Source organism: Pseudophryne corroboree, unplaced genomic scaffold (assembly GCF_028390025.1).
Source record: "Pseudophryne corroboree isolate aPseCor3 unplaced genomic scaffold, aPseCor3.hap2 scaffold_1348, whole genome shotgun sequence".
Taxonomy (NCBI): Eukaryota; Metazoa; Chordata; class Amphibia; order Anura; family Myobatrachidae; genus Pseudophryne; species Pseudophryne corroboree.
This window is the reverse complement of record NW_026967974.1, coordinates 79,761-99,285: the sequence shown is the minus strand read 5'-3', so window position 1 is coordinate 99,285 and position 19,525 is coordinate 79,761.

Below are 19,525 nucleotides of genomic sequence, written 5' to 3'. Positions count from 1 at the left end.
TTATTATTATTATTAATAATAATAATAATAATAATATTATAATAATACAGGTTGAGCAGCCTGTGGTGTCCTGTTGTTATTATTATTATGCAGGAGGAGCAGCCTGTGGTGTCCTGTTGTTATTATTATACAGGGGGAGCAGCCTGTAGTGTCCTGTTGTTGTTGTTGTTGTTATTATTATTATTATTATTATTATAAAGGGGGAGCAACCTGTGGTGTCCTGTTGTTGTTGTTATTAATAATAATAATATTATAATAATACAGGTTGAGCAGCCTGTGGTGTCCTGTTGTTATTATTATTATTATTATTATTATTATTATTATACAGGGGGAGCAGCCTGTGGTGTCCTGTAATTATTATTATTATTATACAGGGGGAGCAGCCTCTAGTTTCCTGTTATTATTATTATACAGGAGGAGCAGCCAGTGGTGTCCAGTTATTATTATTATTATACAGGGGGAGCAACCTGTGGTGTCCAGTTATTATTATTCAGGGGGGTAGCCTGTGGTGTCCTATTATTATTATTATTATTATTATTATTATTATTATTATTATTATACAGGGGAAGCAGCCTGTGGTGTCTTGTTGTTGTTGTTGTTGTTGTTATTATTATAATACAGAGGGAAAAGCCTGTGGTGTCTTGTTATTATTATACAGGCGAAGCAGCCTGTGGTGGCCTGTTATTATTATACAGGGGGAGTAGCCTGTGGTGTCATTTTATTATTATTATTATTATTATTATTATACAGGGGTGCAGCCTGTGGTGTCTTGTTATTTTTATACAGGAGAACCAGCCTGTGGTGTCCTGTTATTATTATTTTCTCATACGTCCTAGAGGATGCTGGAGACTCCGTAAGGACCATGGGGTATAGACGGGATCCGCAGGAGACATGGGTACACTATTAAGACTTTGAATGAGTGTGAAGTGGCTCCTCTCTCTATGCCCCTCCTCCAGACCTCAGTTAGATTCTGTGCCCAGGAGAGACTGGACACACACTAGGGGAGCTCTCCTGAGTTTCTCTAAAAGACTTTATGTTAGGCTTTTTTATGTTCAGGGAGACCTGCTGGCTACAGGCTCCCTGCATCGTGGGAGTGAGGGGAGAGAAGTCAGACCTACTTCTTCTTAGTTCAAGGGCTCTGCTTATTAGGCTACTGGACACCATTAGCTCCAGAGGGTTCGATCACTTGGTGCGCCTAGCTGCTTGTTCCCGGAGCCGCGCCGTCACCCCCCTCACAGAAGCCAGAAGAAAGAAGCCGGGTGAGTATGAGAAGAACAGAAGACTTCAGACGGCAGAAGACTTCAGTGACGGCGCTGCCCTCCATGCTCCCACACACACCACCGACGGTACTCACAGGGTGCAGGGCGCTGGGGGGGAGCGCCCTGGGCAGCAGTTACTGAGGATCTTTTCACTGGCAAGAGTCGGGGCCCGGGCACTGTGTACGATACCCCCGCCAGTATAAATCAGCGGTCGCACTGCGCGCCATTGCTCCCACACACCAACGGCTTTACAAGGGTGCAGGGCGCAGGGGTGGTGCCCTGGGCAGCAATATCCTCTCCATTAAGCCTGGTTAAACACGTATACAGTGCATAGGCAATGTATCCGGACCCCTGCCAGCATAAAAAGCTAAAATATTAGCGGGGCTGAAGCGCGCAGAGAAGGGGCGGGGCTTAGCCCTCACAACATGATTCAGCGCCATTTTCTACATGTCCCCGTCAAAACAGTGTAAACGAAGTGGGGGCACAGTGATTAGTGCAATATAGAGGGAAATATAGCACTATCTTAGATAATGGGCATGTAATCATTGTGTTGTGCATATATGTCTGTGTGTTCCCTTTCAGGTATACCCACTATAGCTTTTTAGTACACATGTGTCAACACGTGTGAGTGCTAGGTCTCAATCAGCTATGGGATTCTCTCTGTCGGCATCGCCGACTCCTGTTGATACTTGATTCAGTAGATGCAGTGTCAGCAGGTCGGTAGTATTATGCTTTTCAAAGTTAACACTGTAGGGGAGACACAGTAGTATGTGGGTGTAGGGGAGACACAGTAGTATGTGGGTGTAGGGGAGACACAGTAGTATGTGGGTGTAGGGGAGACACAGTAGTATGTGGGTGTAGGGGAGACACAGTAGTATGTGGGTGTAGGGGAGACACAGTAGTATGTGGGTGTAGGGGAGACACAGTAGTATGTGGGTGTAGGGGAGACACAGTAGTATGTGGGTGTAGGGGAGACACAGTAGTATGTGGGTGTAGGGGAGACACAGTAGTATGTGGGTGTAGGGGAGACACAGTAGTATGTGGGTGTAGGGGAGACACAGTAGTATGTGGGTGTAGGGGAGACACAGTAGTATGTGGGTGTAGGGGAGACACAGTAGTATGTGGGTGTAGGGGAGACACAGTAGTATGTGGGTGTAGGGGAGACACAGTAGTATGTGGGAGTAGGGGAGACACAGTAGTATGTGGGTGTAGGGGAGACACAGTAGTATGTGGGTGACCCTGTCGGCACCAACTGGTATTACCGGGTGAAAATTAACATGCTGTAACTAACCTGTATATATATTTATATATATATGTATATGGTACTGTTCCATGGGCCTGTAGCTCGAGCACAGACATGGTAGTATTTGTGGGGGAGTGTTGTTAAAATTATATATGTATACTTCCCTCTGACCCCTCGGGGTCGCAAGAATGTTATTTTGCCTGGTTCCTACTCCCTGCTGTCGACGAATACTAGGTTTTCTGTCGACTATAAGGTTTCCTGTCAGATCCACAACTGGGGCATTCATTACAAGGTCATACACATTCAGAACACATTGATGTCACTAGGGACCCAATGGTTCCGGACAATCCGCTTATATGTATTGTGTGTGTGTGTGTGTGTGTGTGTGTGTGTGTGTGTGTGTGTGTGTGTGTGTGTGTGTGTGTGTGTATATATATATATATATATATATATATATATATATATATATGATATGTGTATTACATTATGTATATTCATATTATGATTTATAATGAATGCTGAAGTAATAGTATTCCTTCTCATGTGCTGGTCGCTCTGTTGATAAATCTCTCGGTCGGCCGTGACGAGTTGGTCTCAGATCCTCACAAGGAGTCCGAATGTTTATTCTTTTCCCATAACGGATAGAATACTGTAAAAGTCAACTCCTGGTCTGCACGGGGCCCTGTCACAAAGGATCGTATACAGGAAGCTAAGTGATATTTTATTCTATGCTTTGGAGTTATTTGCATTTCATGCGCATGGAGGAGTGTTTGTATTCGGAAAGGCATCCGATAGAATTACCCTATAGAGAGAGGGGATGTGTCTTATGTTGATTCTTCTCTAGAACATGGCGGCAGGCTGCCGTGCGACTGCAGGAGGTGTGGCCGGGGGAATACTGAGGCTGACTCCGAGAGATACTGGAGTGTTTCCCTGGGACGGTGTACCGCTGTTTGGGGAGGCCTCAGTTCAGTCAATGTTGGCGGATACCACTGGTAAGTGTAACTTCGTGAGTTAGATTCCCTCACAACGGTTGGTGACGCATTCTGCTTTGGGATGCAGTCATTTTAACCGGTTCGATACCGTTCTTTTTTTCCCTTTCTGTGCAGATTGTGGAAGGTGAAAAGTAAGAGTTCTGCAGCCTTGTCAGGTTCACAGAAGCGAATGTCGTTTCCTGTTTCTACCACATCCACCGCATGTCGCTGGGTCTATCTGGCTGGAGCCCACTCCGGTGGAACTCGTCTACTACTCTTCAGTCAGTCCGGGAATGGACTTGGACCTGTGAGTTAATAATGGAATCCAAAGGGGGACATACTGGCGTTTATAGATGGATTCCCTCACTGATTTTTCAAATAGATCTTGCCGTTTCCCCTCTGGAAGGGGAGGTAGTACGCAACGCCATACCAGAGTTGCTTCAAGGTCAGGGCATTGTCCTGCAGTCCCTGGTAAAAAAAAAAAAAAAAGGGGAAAACAGAGATTTCTCCTTACGAAGTTGAACTACAGGATGGAATCTCTCAGGCCAGGGAGCTCCAGTGCGTAAAGGTAGAAAGGGTTTAGATGCGTTTTTCTCCACATTCAGCTTACCTGGCTTGATATCCAGGACTGTCTTTGCCATTTCACTGGAGTGATGGCAGTAGGATGGTATTCTTTCACTAGTGAGAGCCATTGTTATTCTGTACTGGGACACTCTCCTGATTAAGGCGAGGTCAAGACACAAGTGCAAATCGTTGTTTCTCTCTGAGTGTTCTTCAACACAGGGAATGGCTGTTTTCCCAATGACGTAGACGTCGGAGGTGGGTATCAGGGTAGATACGAAACGGTTGAAGTTCTCTGTGTTTTCCTGTGGAAAGAGGTCTGCGGATCCGGAGTCGGGTCAGATTTGCAGTGACAATCCATCATTATGTTCCGTTGATGAAGAAGATGGTGCAGCCTAAGAGGCTTTTCGGTGAGCAGGTCTAATGCCAGAGTGGTTTTCACAAGGCCAGTTGGAAATGTGGTCCGAATCTCACCTGCACATATACCGGAATATAATCCTAATGGCCAGGATATCGCTCCTGGGGTGTCTGCTCAGTTCTCACCTCCTAGAGGGACGAAGGTTCGGAATCCAGGATAAGATCCTGGTGTCCATGCATGCAGATCTCCGATACTGGGGAGCAGTCCTTGCAAGGGAAGTATTTCCAGAGGAAAAGGTCAAGCTGGGAAGCTTGTCTGCAATAAGCTTTCTTGAATTAAGAGCTATTTTCAGTGAACATATGCTTAGTGATCTGCACGTGTTAATATCTGTTGGACGACTTGACAGCAGTGGTGTTAGTAAGCCGCTAGGGCGCAAAGCAGCAATGGCAGATGCCGTAAAAGTTTTCTGCTGGGTGGAAAGACTGGTAAACGATATATTAGCAGTCTTAGTTCCGGATGTGAACGACAGAGAAATAGTTTCCTCTGCAGACTCGATCTCCATCCGGGAGAAATACTGTCGTCATCGAGAAGTTTCGCTGAAGCGACAAGTCTTTGAGGAGTGCCTCACTTGGACATGTTGGCATCTCGCCTCATCGAGAGACCTCAGGTATATTGTTCCAGGTCAGGGGACAATCAGCCTATAGCAGTGGACGTCCTCGAGACACCTTGGGTGTTTTCAGTCGGTCTATGTGTCCCGTCCATTATCACTCTCTTCTGAAGGTGATAAATGTAAGAAGAACAAAGGTTCAGGCGATCCTCATTGTTCCGGTCTAAACAAGGAGGGCTTGGTATCCAGTTCTTCAAGATTTACTCGTAGAAGATCCCTGGCCTCTTCCTCTACGTGAGGAACTGTTACAGCAAGATCCGGGCGTGTATCAAGACTTACCGCAGCTGCGTTTGACGGCGTGGCGATTGAATGCCATATCCTAGCCAGAAAGGGTATTCCCAGTGACGTCATTGCCACTCTTCTTCAGGCTAGAAAAGAAGCAAAGCCTTACCACCGTGTTTGGAGAAAATATGTGTCTTGGTGTGAATCCAAGAAAGCTACTACGGAAGCTTCAGCTGGGTCTTTCTTCTCCATTCTTTGCAAGCAGGTGTGGGTGCAGGCCTAGAGTTAGGCTCCATTGGCGACCTTTCTGGAAGTTCGGACCTTCATGGAAGGAGTACTGCACATCCAACTTCCATTTGTGCCCCCATTGGCACCGTGGGACCTTGACGTGGTGTTGCGTTTTCTTGTGTCACAATGATTGGAACGTTTATGAAAGGTTGTGTTAAAAATTTATTTCTTGGAGAGTGGTCATGCTTTTGGCTTTGGCGTCCGCAAGGCGGGTGTCAGATGTAGCGGCTGGGTCTCACAAGAGCCCCTGTTTGATCTTCCAGGTATATAGAGTGAAATTGAGAACTCGGATAATAGTTCTGCCAAAAGTGGTTTCGGTGTTTCGCAGAAACCAGCCTATTTGATGCCTGTGGTTACTTAAGCATTGGCTGATTCAAAGTCTCTCGATGTAGCCAGGGCTTTGAATATTTATGTCGCCAATTTGGCCCAGATTGAGGAAACAGAGGCTCTGTTTGTCCGGTATGCTCCCAGCGTGATTGGGGCGCCTGCGTCTCTGCAGTCTGTTACACACTAGATCTGTGATCCGATTCGGTGTGCTCGTTCTACGGCTGGATTGCCGTTACCGAATTCGGTGGTGACCCATTCTACTAGGAAGGTGGGCTCTTCTTGGGCGGATGCCCGAGGAGTCTCGGCGGTTCAACTTTGCCGAGCGGATACTTGGTCGGGTTCAAACACTTTTGCTAAGCTCTACAAGTTTGATACCCTGGCTGATGGGGACCTCATGTTTGCTCAATCTGTGCTGCAGAGTCATCTGCACTCTCCCGCTCGGTCTGGAGCTTTGATATAAACCCCATGGTCCTTACGGAGTCCCCAGCATCCTCTAGGACGTATGAGAAAATAGGATTTTAATACCTACCGGTAAATCCTTTTCTCTTAGTCCGTAGAGGATGCTGGGCACCCGTCCCAGTGCGTACTGTATCTGCAGTTATTGGGTATGGTTACACTCTTGTGGTGTTTCTTTTCTGTCAGGCCATTGCTGACGTTGTGCATGCCATGGCATGGGGTGTCTGATTATTGGTTGTGTTGACACACTATGGGGTAAATTTACTAAGGTAGGAGATTTTTAGAACTGGTGATGTTGCCCATGGCAACCAATCAGATTATATCTATTATCTGCTAGAAGCAGCTAGAAAAATGGTAAGAAGAATCTGATTGGTTGCCATGGGCAACATCACCAGTTCTAAAAATCTCCCACCTTAGTAAATTTACCCCTAGTTGTGTTACATATTCTCAGCATGTGGCTGTGTATTGTTCATGCCGTTGGCTGGTGTTCTATCGAATGCCACGTTCTGCGGTATGTTCATGGTGTGAGCTGGTATGACACTCGCCGTGTTTAAACAATGAATTCTTTCCTCGAAATGTCCGTCTCCCTGGGCACAGTTCCCTAACTGAGGTCTGGAGGAGGGGCATAAAGGGAGGAGCCAGTTCACACCCATTCAAGTCTTATAGTGTGCCCATGTCTCCTGCGGATTCCGTCTATACCCCATGGTCCTTACGGAGTCCCCAGCATCCTCTACGGACTAAGAGAAATGGATTTACCGGTAGGTATTAAAATCCTATTATTATTATTATTATAACACAGGGGGAGCGGACTGTGGTGTCCTATTATTAATATTATACAGAGGGAGCAGCCTGTGGTGTCCTGTTGTTATTATTATTATTATTATTATTATTAACAGGACTGCTCCCTCTGTATAGTAATAACAACAACAGGACACTACAGGCTGCTCCCCTTGTATAATAATATTATACAAGGGGAGCAGCCTGTAGTGTCCTGTTGTTGTTGTTACTATACAGAGGGAGCAGCCTGTTGTGTCCTGTTATTGTTATTATTATTATTATTATACAGGGGAGCAGCCTGTAGTGTCCTGTTGTTGTTGTTATTGTTATTATTATTATACAGAGGAGCAGCCTGTAGTGTCCTGTTGTTGTTGTTGTTGTTGTTGTTATTATTATACAGGGGAGCAGCCTGTAGTGTCCTGTTGTTGTTATTATTATACAGGGGAGCAGCCTGTAGTGTCCTGTTGATGTTGTTGTTGTTGTTGTTGTTGTTGTTGTTGCTGTTATTATTATACAGGGGAGCAGTCTCTGGTATTTTATTATTATTATTATTATTATTATTATTATTATTATTATTATAATACAGGAGTAGCAGCCTGTGGTGTCCTGTAATTATTATTATTATTATACAGGGTGAGCAGCCTGTGGTGTCCTGTAATTATTATTATTGTTATTATTATACAGGTTGAGCAGCCTGTGGTGTCCTGTAATAATAATAATAATTATTATTATTATTATTATACAGGGTGAGCAGCCTGTGGTGTCCTGTAATAATAATAATAATAATAATAATAATAATTATTATTATTATTATTATTATTATTATTATACAGGGTGAGCAGCCTGTGGTGTCCTGTTATTATAATACAGGAGTAGCAGCCTGTGGTGTCCTGTTATTATTATTATTATTATTATTATTATACAGGAGTAGCAGCCTGTGGTGTCCTGTTATTATTATACAGGGTGAGCAGCCTGTGGTGTCCTGTTATTATTATTATTATTATTATTATTATTATTATTATACAGGGTGAGCAGCCTGTGGTGTCCTGTTATTATTATACAGGGGGAGCAGCCTGTGGTGTCCTGTTATTATTATTATTATACAGGGTGAGCAGCATGTGGTGTCCTGTTATTATTATACAGGGTGAGCAGCCTGTGGTGTCCTGTAATTATTATTATTATTATACAGGGTGAGCAGCCTGTGGTGTCCTGTTATTATTATTATTATTATTATTATTATTATTATTATTATTATTATACAGGGTGAGCAGCCTGTGGTGTCCTGTAATTATACAGGGTGAGCAGCCTGTGGTGTCCTGTTATTATTATACAGGGTGAGCAGCCTGTGGTGTCCTGTTATTATTATACAGGGTGAGCAGCCTGTGGTGTCCTGTTATTATTATACAGGGTGAGCAGCCTGTGGTGTCCTGTTATTATTATACAGGGTGAGCAGCCTGTGGTGTCCTGTAATTATTATTATTATTATTATTATTATTATTATTATTATTATACAGGGGGAGCAGCCTGTGTTGTCCTGTTATTATTATACAGGGTGAGCAGCCTGTGGTGTCCTGTTATTATTATACAGGGGGAGCAGCCTGTGGTGTCCTGTAATAATAATAATAATTATTATTATTATTATACAGGGTGAGCAGCCTGTGGTGTCCTGTAATAATAATAATAATAATAATAATTATTATTATTATTATTATACAGGGTGAGCAGCCTGTGGTGTCCTGTAATAATAATAATAATAATTATTATTATTATTATTATTATTATTATTATTATTATTATACAGGGGGAGCAGCCTGTGGTGTCCTGTTATTATAGTGTTCCTTCTAGGCTGTCTCAGCAGGGTGCTGCCCCCTGCCCTGTCTCGGTGCACCCTGCAGGAACATAAATCGCCCCCTTGTATACAGAATGCAGCAGTCAGAGCGCAGGTTACAATGTTGTCGTCTACTCCTTGCCCACCTCTGACATTGGAACACAATTTCTATCCTTAGTGAACTGGATGGCAGAGGAGGCACTGTAATAACACAGCACTCTGATAAAGAGGGAAAGAACAGGGTAAGCAGTGAGCATGTACTGCTTACAGTATTTCCCCAGTAGAACAGACTTATTTCTCTAACGTCCTAGTGGATGCTGGGACTCCGTCAGGACCATGGGGAATAGCGGGCTCCGCAGGAGACAGGGCACATCTAAATAAAGCTTTTAGGATCACATGGTGTGTACTGGCTCCTCCCCCTATGACCCTCCTCCAAGCCTCAGTTAGGTTTTTGTGCCCGTCCGAGAAGGGTGCAATCTAGGTGGCTCTCCTAAAGAGCTGCTTAGAAAAAGTTTTTTTTTTAGGTTTAAATCTCAGTGAATCCTGCTGGCAACAGGATCACTGCATCGAGGGACTTAGGGGAGAGATTTCCAACTCACCTGCGCGCAGGATGGATTGGAGTCTTAGGCTACTGGACACTTAGCTCCAGAGGGAGTCGGAACACAGGTCATCCTGGGGTTCGTCCCGGAGCCGCGCCGCCGATCCCCCTTACAGACGCTGAAGACGGAGGTCCGGAAAGCAGGCGGCAGAAGACTCCTCAGTCTTCATGAAGGTAGCGCACAGCACTGCAGCTGTGCGCCATTGTTGCTACACGGCTCACTGATTCAGTCACGGAGGGTGCAGGGCGCTGCTGGGGGCGCCCTGGGCAGCAATATAAAATACCTTTAGTGGCAAAATAAATACATCACATATAGCCATTAAGGCTATATGTATGTATTTAACCCAGGCCAGTTTTCTTAAAACCCGGGAGAAAAGCCCGCCGAAAAAGGGGCGGAGCTTATTCTCCTCAGCACTCAGCGCCATTTTCCTGCTCAGCTCCGCTGGTGAGGAAGGCTCCCAGGACTCTCCCCTGCACTGCACTACAGAAACAGGGTAACAAAGAGAAGGGGGGCATAATTTGGCGATATTTATATATTAAGAGCGCTTATATCAAAAACAACACCTTCTAGGGTTGTTTATATACATTTATAGCGCTTTTGGTGTGTGCTGGCAAACTCTCCCTCTGTCTCCCCAAAGGGCTAAGAGGGTCCTGTCTTCGATTAGAGCATTCCCTATGTGGCTGCTGTGTGTCGGTACGTGTGTGTCGACATGTATGAGGACGATGTTGGTGTGGAGGCAGAGCAATTGCCGGTAATGGTGATGTCACCCCCTAGGGAGTCGACACCGGAATGGATGGCTTTAGTTATGGAATTACGTGATAATGTCAGCACATTACAAAAGTCAGTTGACGAAATGAGACGGCCGGAAAACCAGTTAGTACCGGCTCAGGCGTCTCAGACACCGTCAGGGGCTGTAAAACGTCCCTTACCTCAGTCAGTCGACACGGGTACCGACACAGATGAATCTAGTGTCGACGGTGAAGAAACAAACGTATTTTCCAATAGGGCCACACGTTATATGATCACGGCAATGAAGGAGGCTTTGCAGATCTCTGATACTGCTGGTACCTCAAAAAGGGGTATTATGTGGGGGGTGAAAAAACTACCTGTAGCTTTTCCAGAATCAGAGGAGTTGAATGACGTGTGTGACGAAGCGTGGGTTACCCCCGATAGAAAACTGCTAATTTCAAAGAAGTTATTGGCATTATACCCTTTCCCACCAGAGGTTAGGGCGCGCTGGGAAACACCCCCTAGGGTGGATAAGGCGCTCACACGTTTATCAAAGCAAGTGGCGTTGCCGTCTCCTGATACGGCCGCCCTCAAGGATCCAGCAGATAGGAGGCTGGAAACTACACTGAAGAGTATATACACACATACTGGTGTTATACTGCGACCGGCAATAGCCTCAGCCTGGATGTGCAGTGCTGGGGTAGTGTGGTTGGATTCTCTGACTGAAAATATTGATACCCTGGATAGGGACAGTATTTTATTGACTCTGGAGCAATTAAAGGATGCTTTTCTTTATATGCGAGATGCTCAGAGGGATATTTGTACTCTAGCATCAAGAGTAAGCGCGATGTCCATATCTGCCAGAAGTTTATGGACGCGACAGTGGTCAGGTGATGCGGATTCCAAAAGGCATATGGAAGTATTGCCATATAAAGGAGAGGAATTGTTTGGGGTCGGTCTTTCGGACCTGGTGGCCACGGCAACTGCCGGCAAATCCACTTTTTTACCTCAGACCCCCTTCCAACAGAAAAAGACACCGTCTTTTCAGCCGCAGTCCTTTCGCTCCTATAAAAAGCGACCAAAAGGACAGTCTTATCTGCCGCGAGGCAGAGGAAAGGGTAAGAGAGGGCAGCAAGCAGCCCCTGCCCAGGACCAGAAGCCCGCCCCGGGCTCTACAAAGCCATCAGCATGACGCTGGGGCTTTACAAGCGGACTCAGGAGCGGTGGGGGGTCGACTCAAGATTTTCAGCAATCAGTGGGCTCACTCACAGGTGGACCCGTGGGTCCTGCAGATAATATCTCAGGGTTACATGTTGGAGTTCGAAAGGTCTCCCCCTCGCCGGTTCCTAAAGTCTGCTTTACCAACGTCTCCCTCAGAAAGGACGTCGGTTTTGGAAGCCATTCACAAGCTGTATTCTCAGCAGGTGATAGTCAAGGTACCCCTCCTACAACAGGGAAAGGGGTATTATTCCACACTATTTGTGGTACCGAAACCGGACGGTTCGGTAAGGCCTATTCTAAACCTGAAATCCTTGAACCTGTACATACAGAAATTCAAGTTCAAGATGGAGTCACTCAGAGCAGTGATAGCGAATCTGGAAGAAGGGGACTTCATGGTGTCCTTGGACATAAAAGATGCTTATCTACATGTCCCAATTTACCCATCACACCAAGGGTATCTCAGGTTCGTGATACAAGACTGTCATTATCAGTTTCAAACGCTGCCGTTTGGTTTGTCCACGGCCCCTCGGGTCTTTACCAAGGTAATGACCGAAATGATGGTTCTTCTACGAAGAAAAGGCGTATTAATTATCCCTTACTTGGACGATCTCCTGATAAGGGCAAAGTCCAGAGAACAGCTGGAAGTCGGTGTAGCACTAACCCAAGTAGTGCTTCAGCAACACGGGTGGATTCTGAATCTTCCAAAATCTCAATTGACCCCGACAACACATCTGCTGTTCCTGGGCATGATTCTGGACACGGTTCAGAAAAAGGTGTTTCTCCCGGAGGAGAAAGCAAGGGAGTTATCCGAACTTGTCAGGAACCTCCTAAAACCAGGAACTGTGTCAGTACATCAATGCACAAGAGTCCTGGGAAAGATGGTGGCTTCTTACGAAGCGATTCCATTCGGCAGATTTCATGCACGGACATTTCAGTGGGATCTGCTGGACAAATGGTCCGGATCGCATCTGCACATGCATCAGCGGATAACACTGTCACCAAGAACAAGGTTGTCTCTCCTGTGGTGGTTGCAGACTGCCCATCTGTTAGAGGGCCGCAGATTCGGCATACAGGACTGGGTCCTGGTGACTACGGATGCCAGCCTACGAGGCTGGGAAGCAGTCACACAGGGAAGAAACTTCCAGGGCGTGTGGTCAAACCTGGAGACGTCCCTTCACATAAATATACTGGAGCTAAGAGCGATCTACAATGCTCTAAGCCTGGCAAAGCCGCTGCTTCAGGGTCAGCCGGTGTTGATCCAGTCGGACAACATCACGGCAGTCGCCCACGTAAACCGACAAGGCGGCACGAGAAGCAGAAGTGCAATGACAGAAGCTGCAAGGATTCTGCGCTGGGCGGAGAATCATGTCATAGCACTGTCAGCAGTGTTCATCCCGGGAGTGGACAACTGGGAAGCAGACTTCCTCAGCAGACACGACCTTCACCCGGGAGAGTGGGGACTTCATCCAGAAGTCTTCCACATGATTGTGAACCGTTGGGAAAAACCAAAGGTGGACATGATGGCGTCTCGCCTCAACAAAAAATTGGACAGATATTGCGCCAGGTCAAGAGACCCTCAGGCAATAGCTGTGGACGCTCTGGTAACACCATGGGTGTACCAGTCAGTGTATGTGTTCCCTCCTCTGCCTCTCATACCAAAGGTACTGAGAATTATACGGAAAAGAGGAGTAAGAACAATACTGGTGGCTCCGGACTGGCCAAGAAGAACTTGGTATCCGGAACTTCAAGAGATGCTCACGGAGGATCCGTGGCCTCTACCTCTAAGAAGGGATCTGCTTCAGCAGGGACCTTGTATGTTCCAAGACTTACCGTGTCTGCGTTTGACGGCATGGCGGTTGAACGCCGGATTCTAAAAGAAAAGGGCATTCCAGAGGAAGTTATTCCTACCTTGATTAAGGCTAGAAAGGAAGTGACTGTACAACATTATCACCGCATTTGGCGAAAATATGTTGCGTGGTGTGAGGCCAAGAAGGCTCCAACGGAAGAATTTCAATTGGGTCGATTCTTACATTTCCTGCAAGCAGGATTGTCTATGGGCCTAAAATTGGGGTCCATTAAAGTTCAAATTTCGGCCTTATCAATTTTCTTCCAGAAGGAATTGGCGTCAGTGCCTGAAGTACAAACTTTTGTCAAAGGTGTACTACATATACAACCCCCAATAGTGCCTCCAGTGGCACCATGGGATTTGAACGTAGTTTTGAATTTTCTCAAATCTCATTGGTTTGAGCCTCTAAAATCGGTAGATTTAAAATACCTTACATGGAAGGTAACCATGCTATTGGCCCTGGCTTCAGCCAGGAGAGTTTCAGAGTTGGCAGCTTTATCATACAAAAGCCCATATCTGATTTTCCATTCGGACAGGGCAGAATTGCGGACACGTCCTCAATTTCTCCCTAAGGTGGTTTCGGCTTTTCACTTGAACCAGCCTATTGTGGTGCCTGCGGCTACTAGCGACTTGGAGGACTCCAAGTTGCTGGACGTTGTCAGAGCATTAAAAATATATATTTCAAGGACAGCTGGAGTCAGAAAATCTGACTCGTTGTTTATATTGTATGCACCCAACAAGATGGGTGCTCCTGCGTCTAAACAGACGATTGCACGTTGGATCTGTAGCACAATCCAACTTGCACATTCTGTGGCAGGCCTGCCACAGCCTAAATCTGTAAAGGCCCACTCCACAAGGAAAGTGGGCTCATCTTGGGCGGCTGCCCGAGGGGTCTCGGCATTACAACTTTGCCGAGCAGCTACGTGGTCAGGGGAGAACACGTTTGTAAAATTTTACTAATTTGATACTCTGGCTAAGGAGGACCTGGAGTTCTCTCATTCGGTGCTGCAGAGTCATCCGCACTCTCCCGCCCGTTTGGGAGCTTTGGTATAATCCCCATGGTCCTGACGGAGTCCCAGCATCCACTAGGACGTTAGAGAAAATAAGAATTTACTTACCGATAATTCTATTTCTCGTAGTCCGTAGTGGATGCTGGGCGCCCATCCCAAGTGCGGATTGTCTGCAATACTTGTACATAGTTATTGTTACAAAGATCGGGTTATTACTATTGTTGTGAGCCATCTTTTCAGAGGCTACTTCGTTTTTTGTTATCATACTGTTAACTGGGTTCAGATCACAAGTTGTACGGTGTGATTGGTGTGGCTGGTATGAGTCTTACCCGGGATTCAAGATCCTTCCTTATTGTGTACGCTCGTCCGGGCACAGTACCTAACTGAGGCTTGGAGGAGGGTCATAGGGGGAGGAGCCAGTACACACCATGTGATCCTAAAAGCTTTATTTAGATGTGCCCTGTCTCCTGCGGAGCCCGCTATTCCCCATGGTCCTGACGGAGTCCCAGCATCCACTACGGACTACGAGAAATAGAATTATCGGTAAGTAAATTCTTATTTTTTTTCCTATATATTTTAACCCATTGTTTAACTTTTCTGTTTTATAACACATAGAAGAATAGACATATACAGTATGTTTCTCAGTATAGATGTTAGGTGTCTTATATGTATGTATGTATGTATGGGTATATGATTTACTAAAGGCAAAATGTATGTACAAAAACTATAAACATATACGCTATGCTTTGTGTGCAAAGCGTCACATCAAAAATGTGCCCTTCAAAATAAAAATGTGCCATTCAAAATAAAAATGTGCCCTCTTCAATGCTCAGCACCCTGCCCTAAAAATATCCTAGAGTGAACACTATATTATAATACAGGGGGAGTAGCCTGTGGTGTCCTTTTATTATTATTATTATTATTATTATTATACAGGAGGAGCAACCTGTGGTGTCCTGTTATTATTATTATTATTATTATTATACAGGGGGAGTAGCCTGTGGTGTCCTATTATTATTATTATTATAGAGGAGGAGCAACCTGTGGTTTCCTGTTAATAAAGACATGTTATTATTTTTATACTGGGGTGCAGCCTTTAGTGTCGTTGTTATTATTATTATTAATAATTTTATTATATGTAATTGTAGGGATTGAAAATATTGCTCAAATTCTAAGATATATTAAAGCAAGGACCATAATATCCCTGGCATGTGTAACAGATGATAATTGGAGCAGTATGAAGCAAATGTATATCACACTCCTGGAAGTGTCACTGTGACATCAATTATATCTATAGTAATAATACAGGGACATGACTGCGGAGGTTATGGGGTCTGGGATAGTCATTTTGACGTCACTTATATATATAGAAATAATACATGTACATGACTGGGGAGGTGAGGGGGTCTGGGAGCGTCACAGTGACATCACTTATATCTACAGTAATACATGGACATGACTGGGAAGGTAAGGGGATCTGGGAATGTCACAGTGACATCACTAATATCTATAGTAATAATACAGGGACATGATTGGGCAGGTAAGGGGGACCTGGGAGTGCCACAGTGACAAGAGAAAAAAAGTAGACTTATTTGTGGGCGCACTCTTGTGAAGAATAATGAGATATTCTCAAAGAATAAAACTTAACTTTTATTACAAATGATTAAGAAATTATTCAATCTCCTGAGAACAAATAATGTCTCCTGCCGCCTTTCCCCTGCCTGTCTCCTGCCGCCTTTCCCCTGCCTGTCTCCTGCCGCCTTTCCCCTGCCTGTCTCTTGCCGCCTTTCCCCTGCCTGTCTCTTGCCACCTTTCCCCTGCCTGTCTCTTGCCGCCTTTCCCCTGCTTGTCTCTGGCCACCTTTTCCCTGCCTATCTCTTGCCGCCTTTCCCCTGCTTGTCTCTGGCCACCTTTTCCCTTGTGTGTCTCCTGCAACCTTTCCCATGCCTGTCTCCTGCCGCCTTTCCACTGCCTGTCTCCTGCCACCCCCTTGCCTGTCTCCTGCCACCTCTGCTACACCATCAGCTGGATGTGTGAAACCTGAGGTCACAGAGACTGTACGCCGCAGCTCCATGAATGAGGCCATGAAATTTCCCTCAGGAGACCCTGTCCCTTCACAACCAATTCTCACCCTTACACCACTTCATGGCTGCAGCAATACTCGTCTGACAACTCAGGACACCTAGAGCACATGCTCCGTATGGGTCCTGCACAAGAGCGGTGTACTGAACATCAGCTCATTGTGACTCCACCCACAATAGCGCTACACTCTAGATCAGTCCCACTATGCAGTACAGCCTTATGGGGCTGGGTCACAAGAACCTCGGAGACACTGACCAGGACTCTATGGCTGTGGGGAAATAGGAGACTTAATGGCCACTCATTTCCATATTTACTATGTTACATGTGCAATATGTTTTATGTATTGCATTTATTCCAGAAACTCCAGCTGTGAGGAACGGAGTCTTTATTACACATCACATGTTCTGTATTCTCTCTGACTCACCGAGGATGGACAAGGACAGGAGTCACAGGACTGAGAGGATAATAAATATCACCCTGGAGATCATCTACTGCTGACTGGGGAGGTGAGTGAATCTGGGAACGTCACATTGACCTTTTATCTATAGTAGTAATACTGGGACATGACTGGGGAGGTGAGGGGGTCTGGGAGTGTCACAGTGACCTTTTATCTATAGTAATACAGGAACATGACTGGGGAGGTGAGGGGGCCTGGGAGTGTCACAGTGACCTTATATCTATAGTGATAATACAGGGACATGACTGGGGAGGTGAGGGGATCTGGGAGCATCACTGTGACCTTATATCTATAGTAATAATACAGGGATATGACTGGGGAGGTGAGGGAATCAGAGCATCACAGTGAGGTCACATATCTACATGTTTTGCAGGTCTCACAGACTCACAAGTGAAATAATTAGCTCCACCTGTGGACCTTTTAAAATGTGTCAGTGAGTAATTAATACACCTGTGCACTTGCTGGGTTACCTGCAAAACATGCACTGTGTGGGGTCCCGAGGACCAAGTTTGAGAACCACTGATCTATAGTAATAATACAGGATCATGACTGGGGAGGTGAAGGGATCTGGGAGTGTCACAGTGACATCACTTATATCTATAGTAATAATACAGGGACATGACTGGGGAGGTGATAGGATCTGGGAGCATCACTGTGACCTTATATCTATAGTAATGATACAGGGACATGACTGGGGAGGTGAGGGGATCTGGGTGCGTCACTGTGACATCACTAATATCCATAGTCATAATACAGGGATATGACTGGGGAGGTGAGGGATTCAGAGCATCACAGTGAGGTCACATATCTATAGTAATAATACAGGGATGTCACTGGGGAGGTGAGGGGGTCTTAGACCATCACAGTGACATCACTTATATCTATAGTAATAATACAGGGACTTGACTTGGGAGGTGATGGGATCTTGGAGCTTCATAGTGATGTCACTCATCTATAGTAATAATACAGGGTCATGACTGGGGAGGTGAGAGGATTTTGAAGCGTTACTGATAAGTAACTTATATCTATAGTAATAATACAGGGACTTGACTACGGAGGTGGGGGGATCTGGGAGTGGCGCAGTGATGTCACATATCTATAGCAATAACACATGGGCATGACTGGGGAGGTAAGGGGATCTGGGATCGTCACAGTGGCATCACATATCTATAGTAAATATAGTGACATGACTGGGGAGGGAAGGGCATCTGGTAGCGACGCAGTGATGTCACATATCTATAGTAATAACACATGGACATGACAGGGGAGGTGAGGTGATCTGGGAGTGTCACAGTGACATCACTTATCTCTATAGTAATAATACAAGGACATGACTGGGGAGGTGAAGGGATCTGGGAGCATCACTTTGACGTCACATATATCTATAGTATTAATACAGGGACATAACTGCGGAGGTGAGGGGTTTGGGAGCGTCACAGTGATGTCACTTTTGTCTATAGTAATAAAACGGACATGACTGGGGTGGTGAGGGGGTCTGGGAGCGTCACAGTGACATCACTTATATCTAAAGTATTTATACAAGGACATGACTGGGGAGGTGAGGGAATTGGAGCGTCATAGGGAGGTCACATATCTATATTAATGATACAGTGATGTGACTGGGGAGGTGAGGGGGTCTTGGAGCCTCACAGTGACATCACTTATATCTATAGTAATAATACAGGGACATGACTGAGGAGGTTAAGGGATCTTGGAGCTTCATAGTGACGTCACTTATATCTATAGTAATAATACAAGGACATGACTGGGGAGGTGAGGGGATCTGGTAGTGTATATATTGATATTTGATGTCTCCACCATTACACAGGATTACACAATAGTGAAGAAGACATCCAATGAGTGTGAGACACCCAGCAGCCATCCCCGTGTTTCAGGAGGACTGAGTAGAACCCAGAGCCCCATCACGGTGCCTCCACCTCACTCACTGACACATGAGAGACACAATGACCAGAAGATCCTGGAACTCGCCAACAAGATCATTCAGCTGCTGACTGGAGAGGTGACTGCTGGGAATGGGGCATTATACAGTAATAATGGGGGACGTGTCTGGGTGATGACTGGAGAGGTGGCTGCTGGAAATAGGACATTATACAGTAACACCAGGGGACGTGTCTGGGTGATGACTGGAGAGGTGACTGCTGGTAATGGGACATTATACAGTAACACCAGGGGATGTGTCTGGATGATGACTGGAGAGGTGACTGCTGGGAATGGGACATTATACAGTAACACCAGGGGACTTGTCTGAGTGATGACTGGAGAGGTGACTGCTGGGAATGTAACATTATACAGTAACACTGGGGGACGTGTCTGGGTGATGACTGGAGAGGTGACTGCTGGGAATGGGACATTATACAGTAACACCGGGGTGTATGTCTTGGTGCTGACTGGAGAGGTGACTGCTTGGAATGGGGCATTGTACAGTAACACCAGGGGATGTGTCTGGGTGATGACTGGAGAGGTGACTGCCGGGACTGGGGCATTATACAGTAACACCGGGGGATGTGTCTGGGTGATGACTGGAGAGGTGACTGCCGGGAATGGGACATTATACAGTAACACCGGGGGATGTGTCTGGGTGATGACTGGAGAGGTGACTGCTG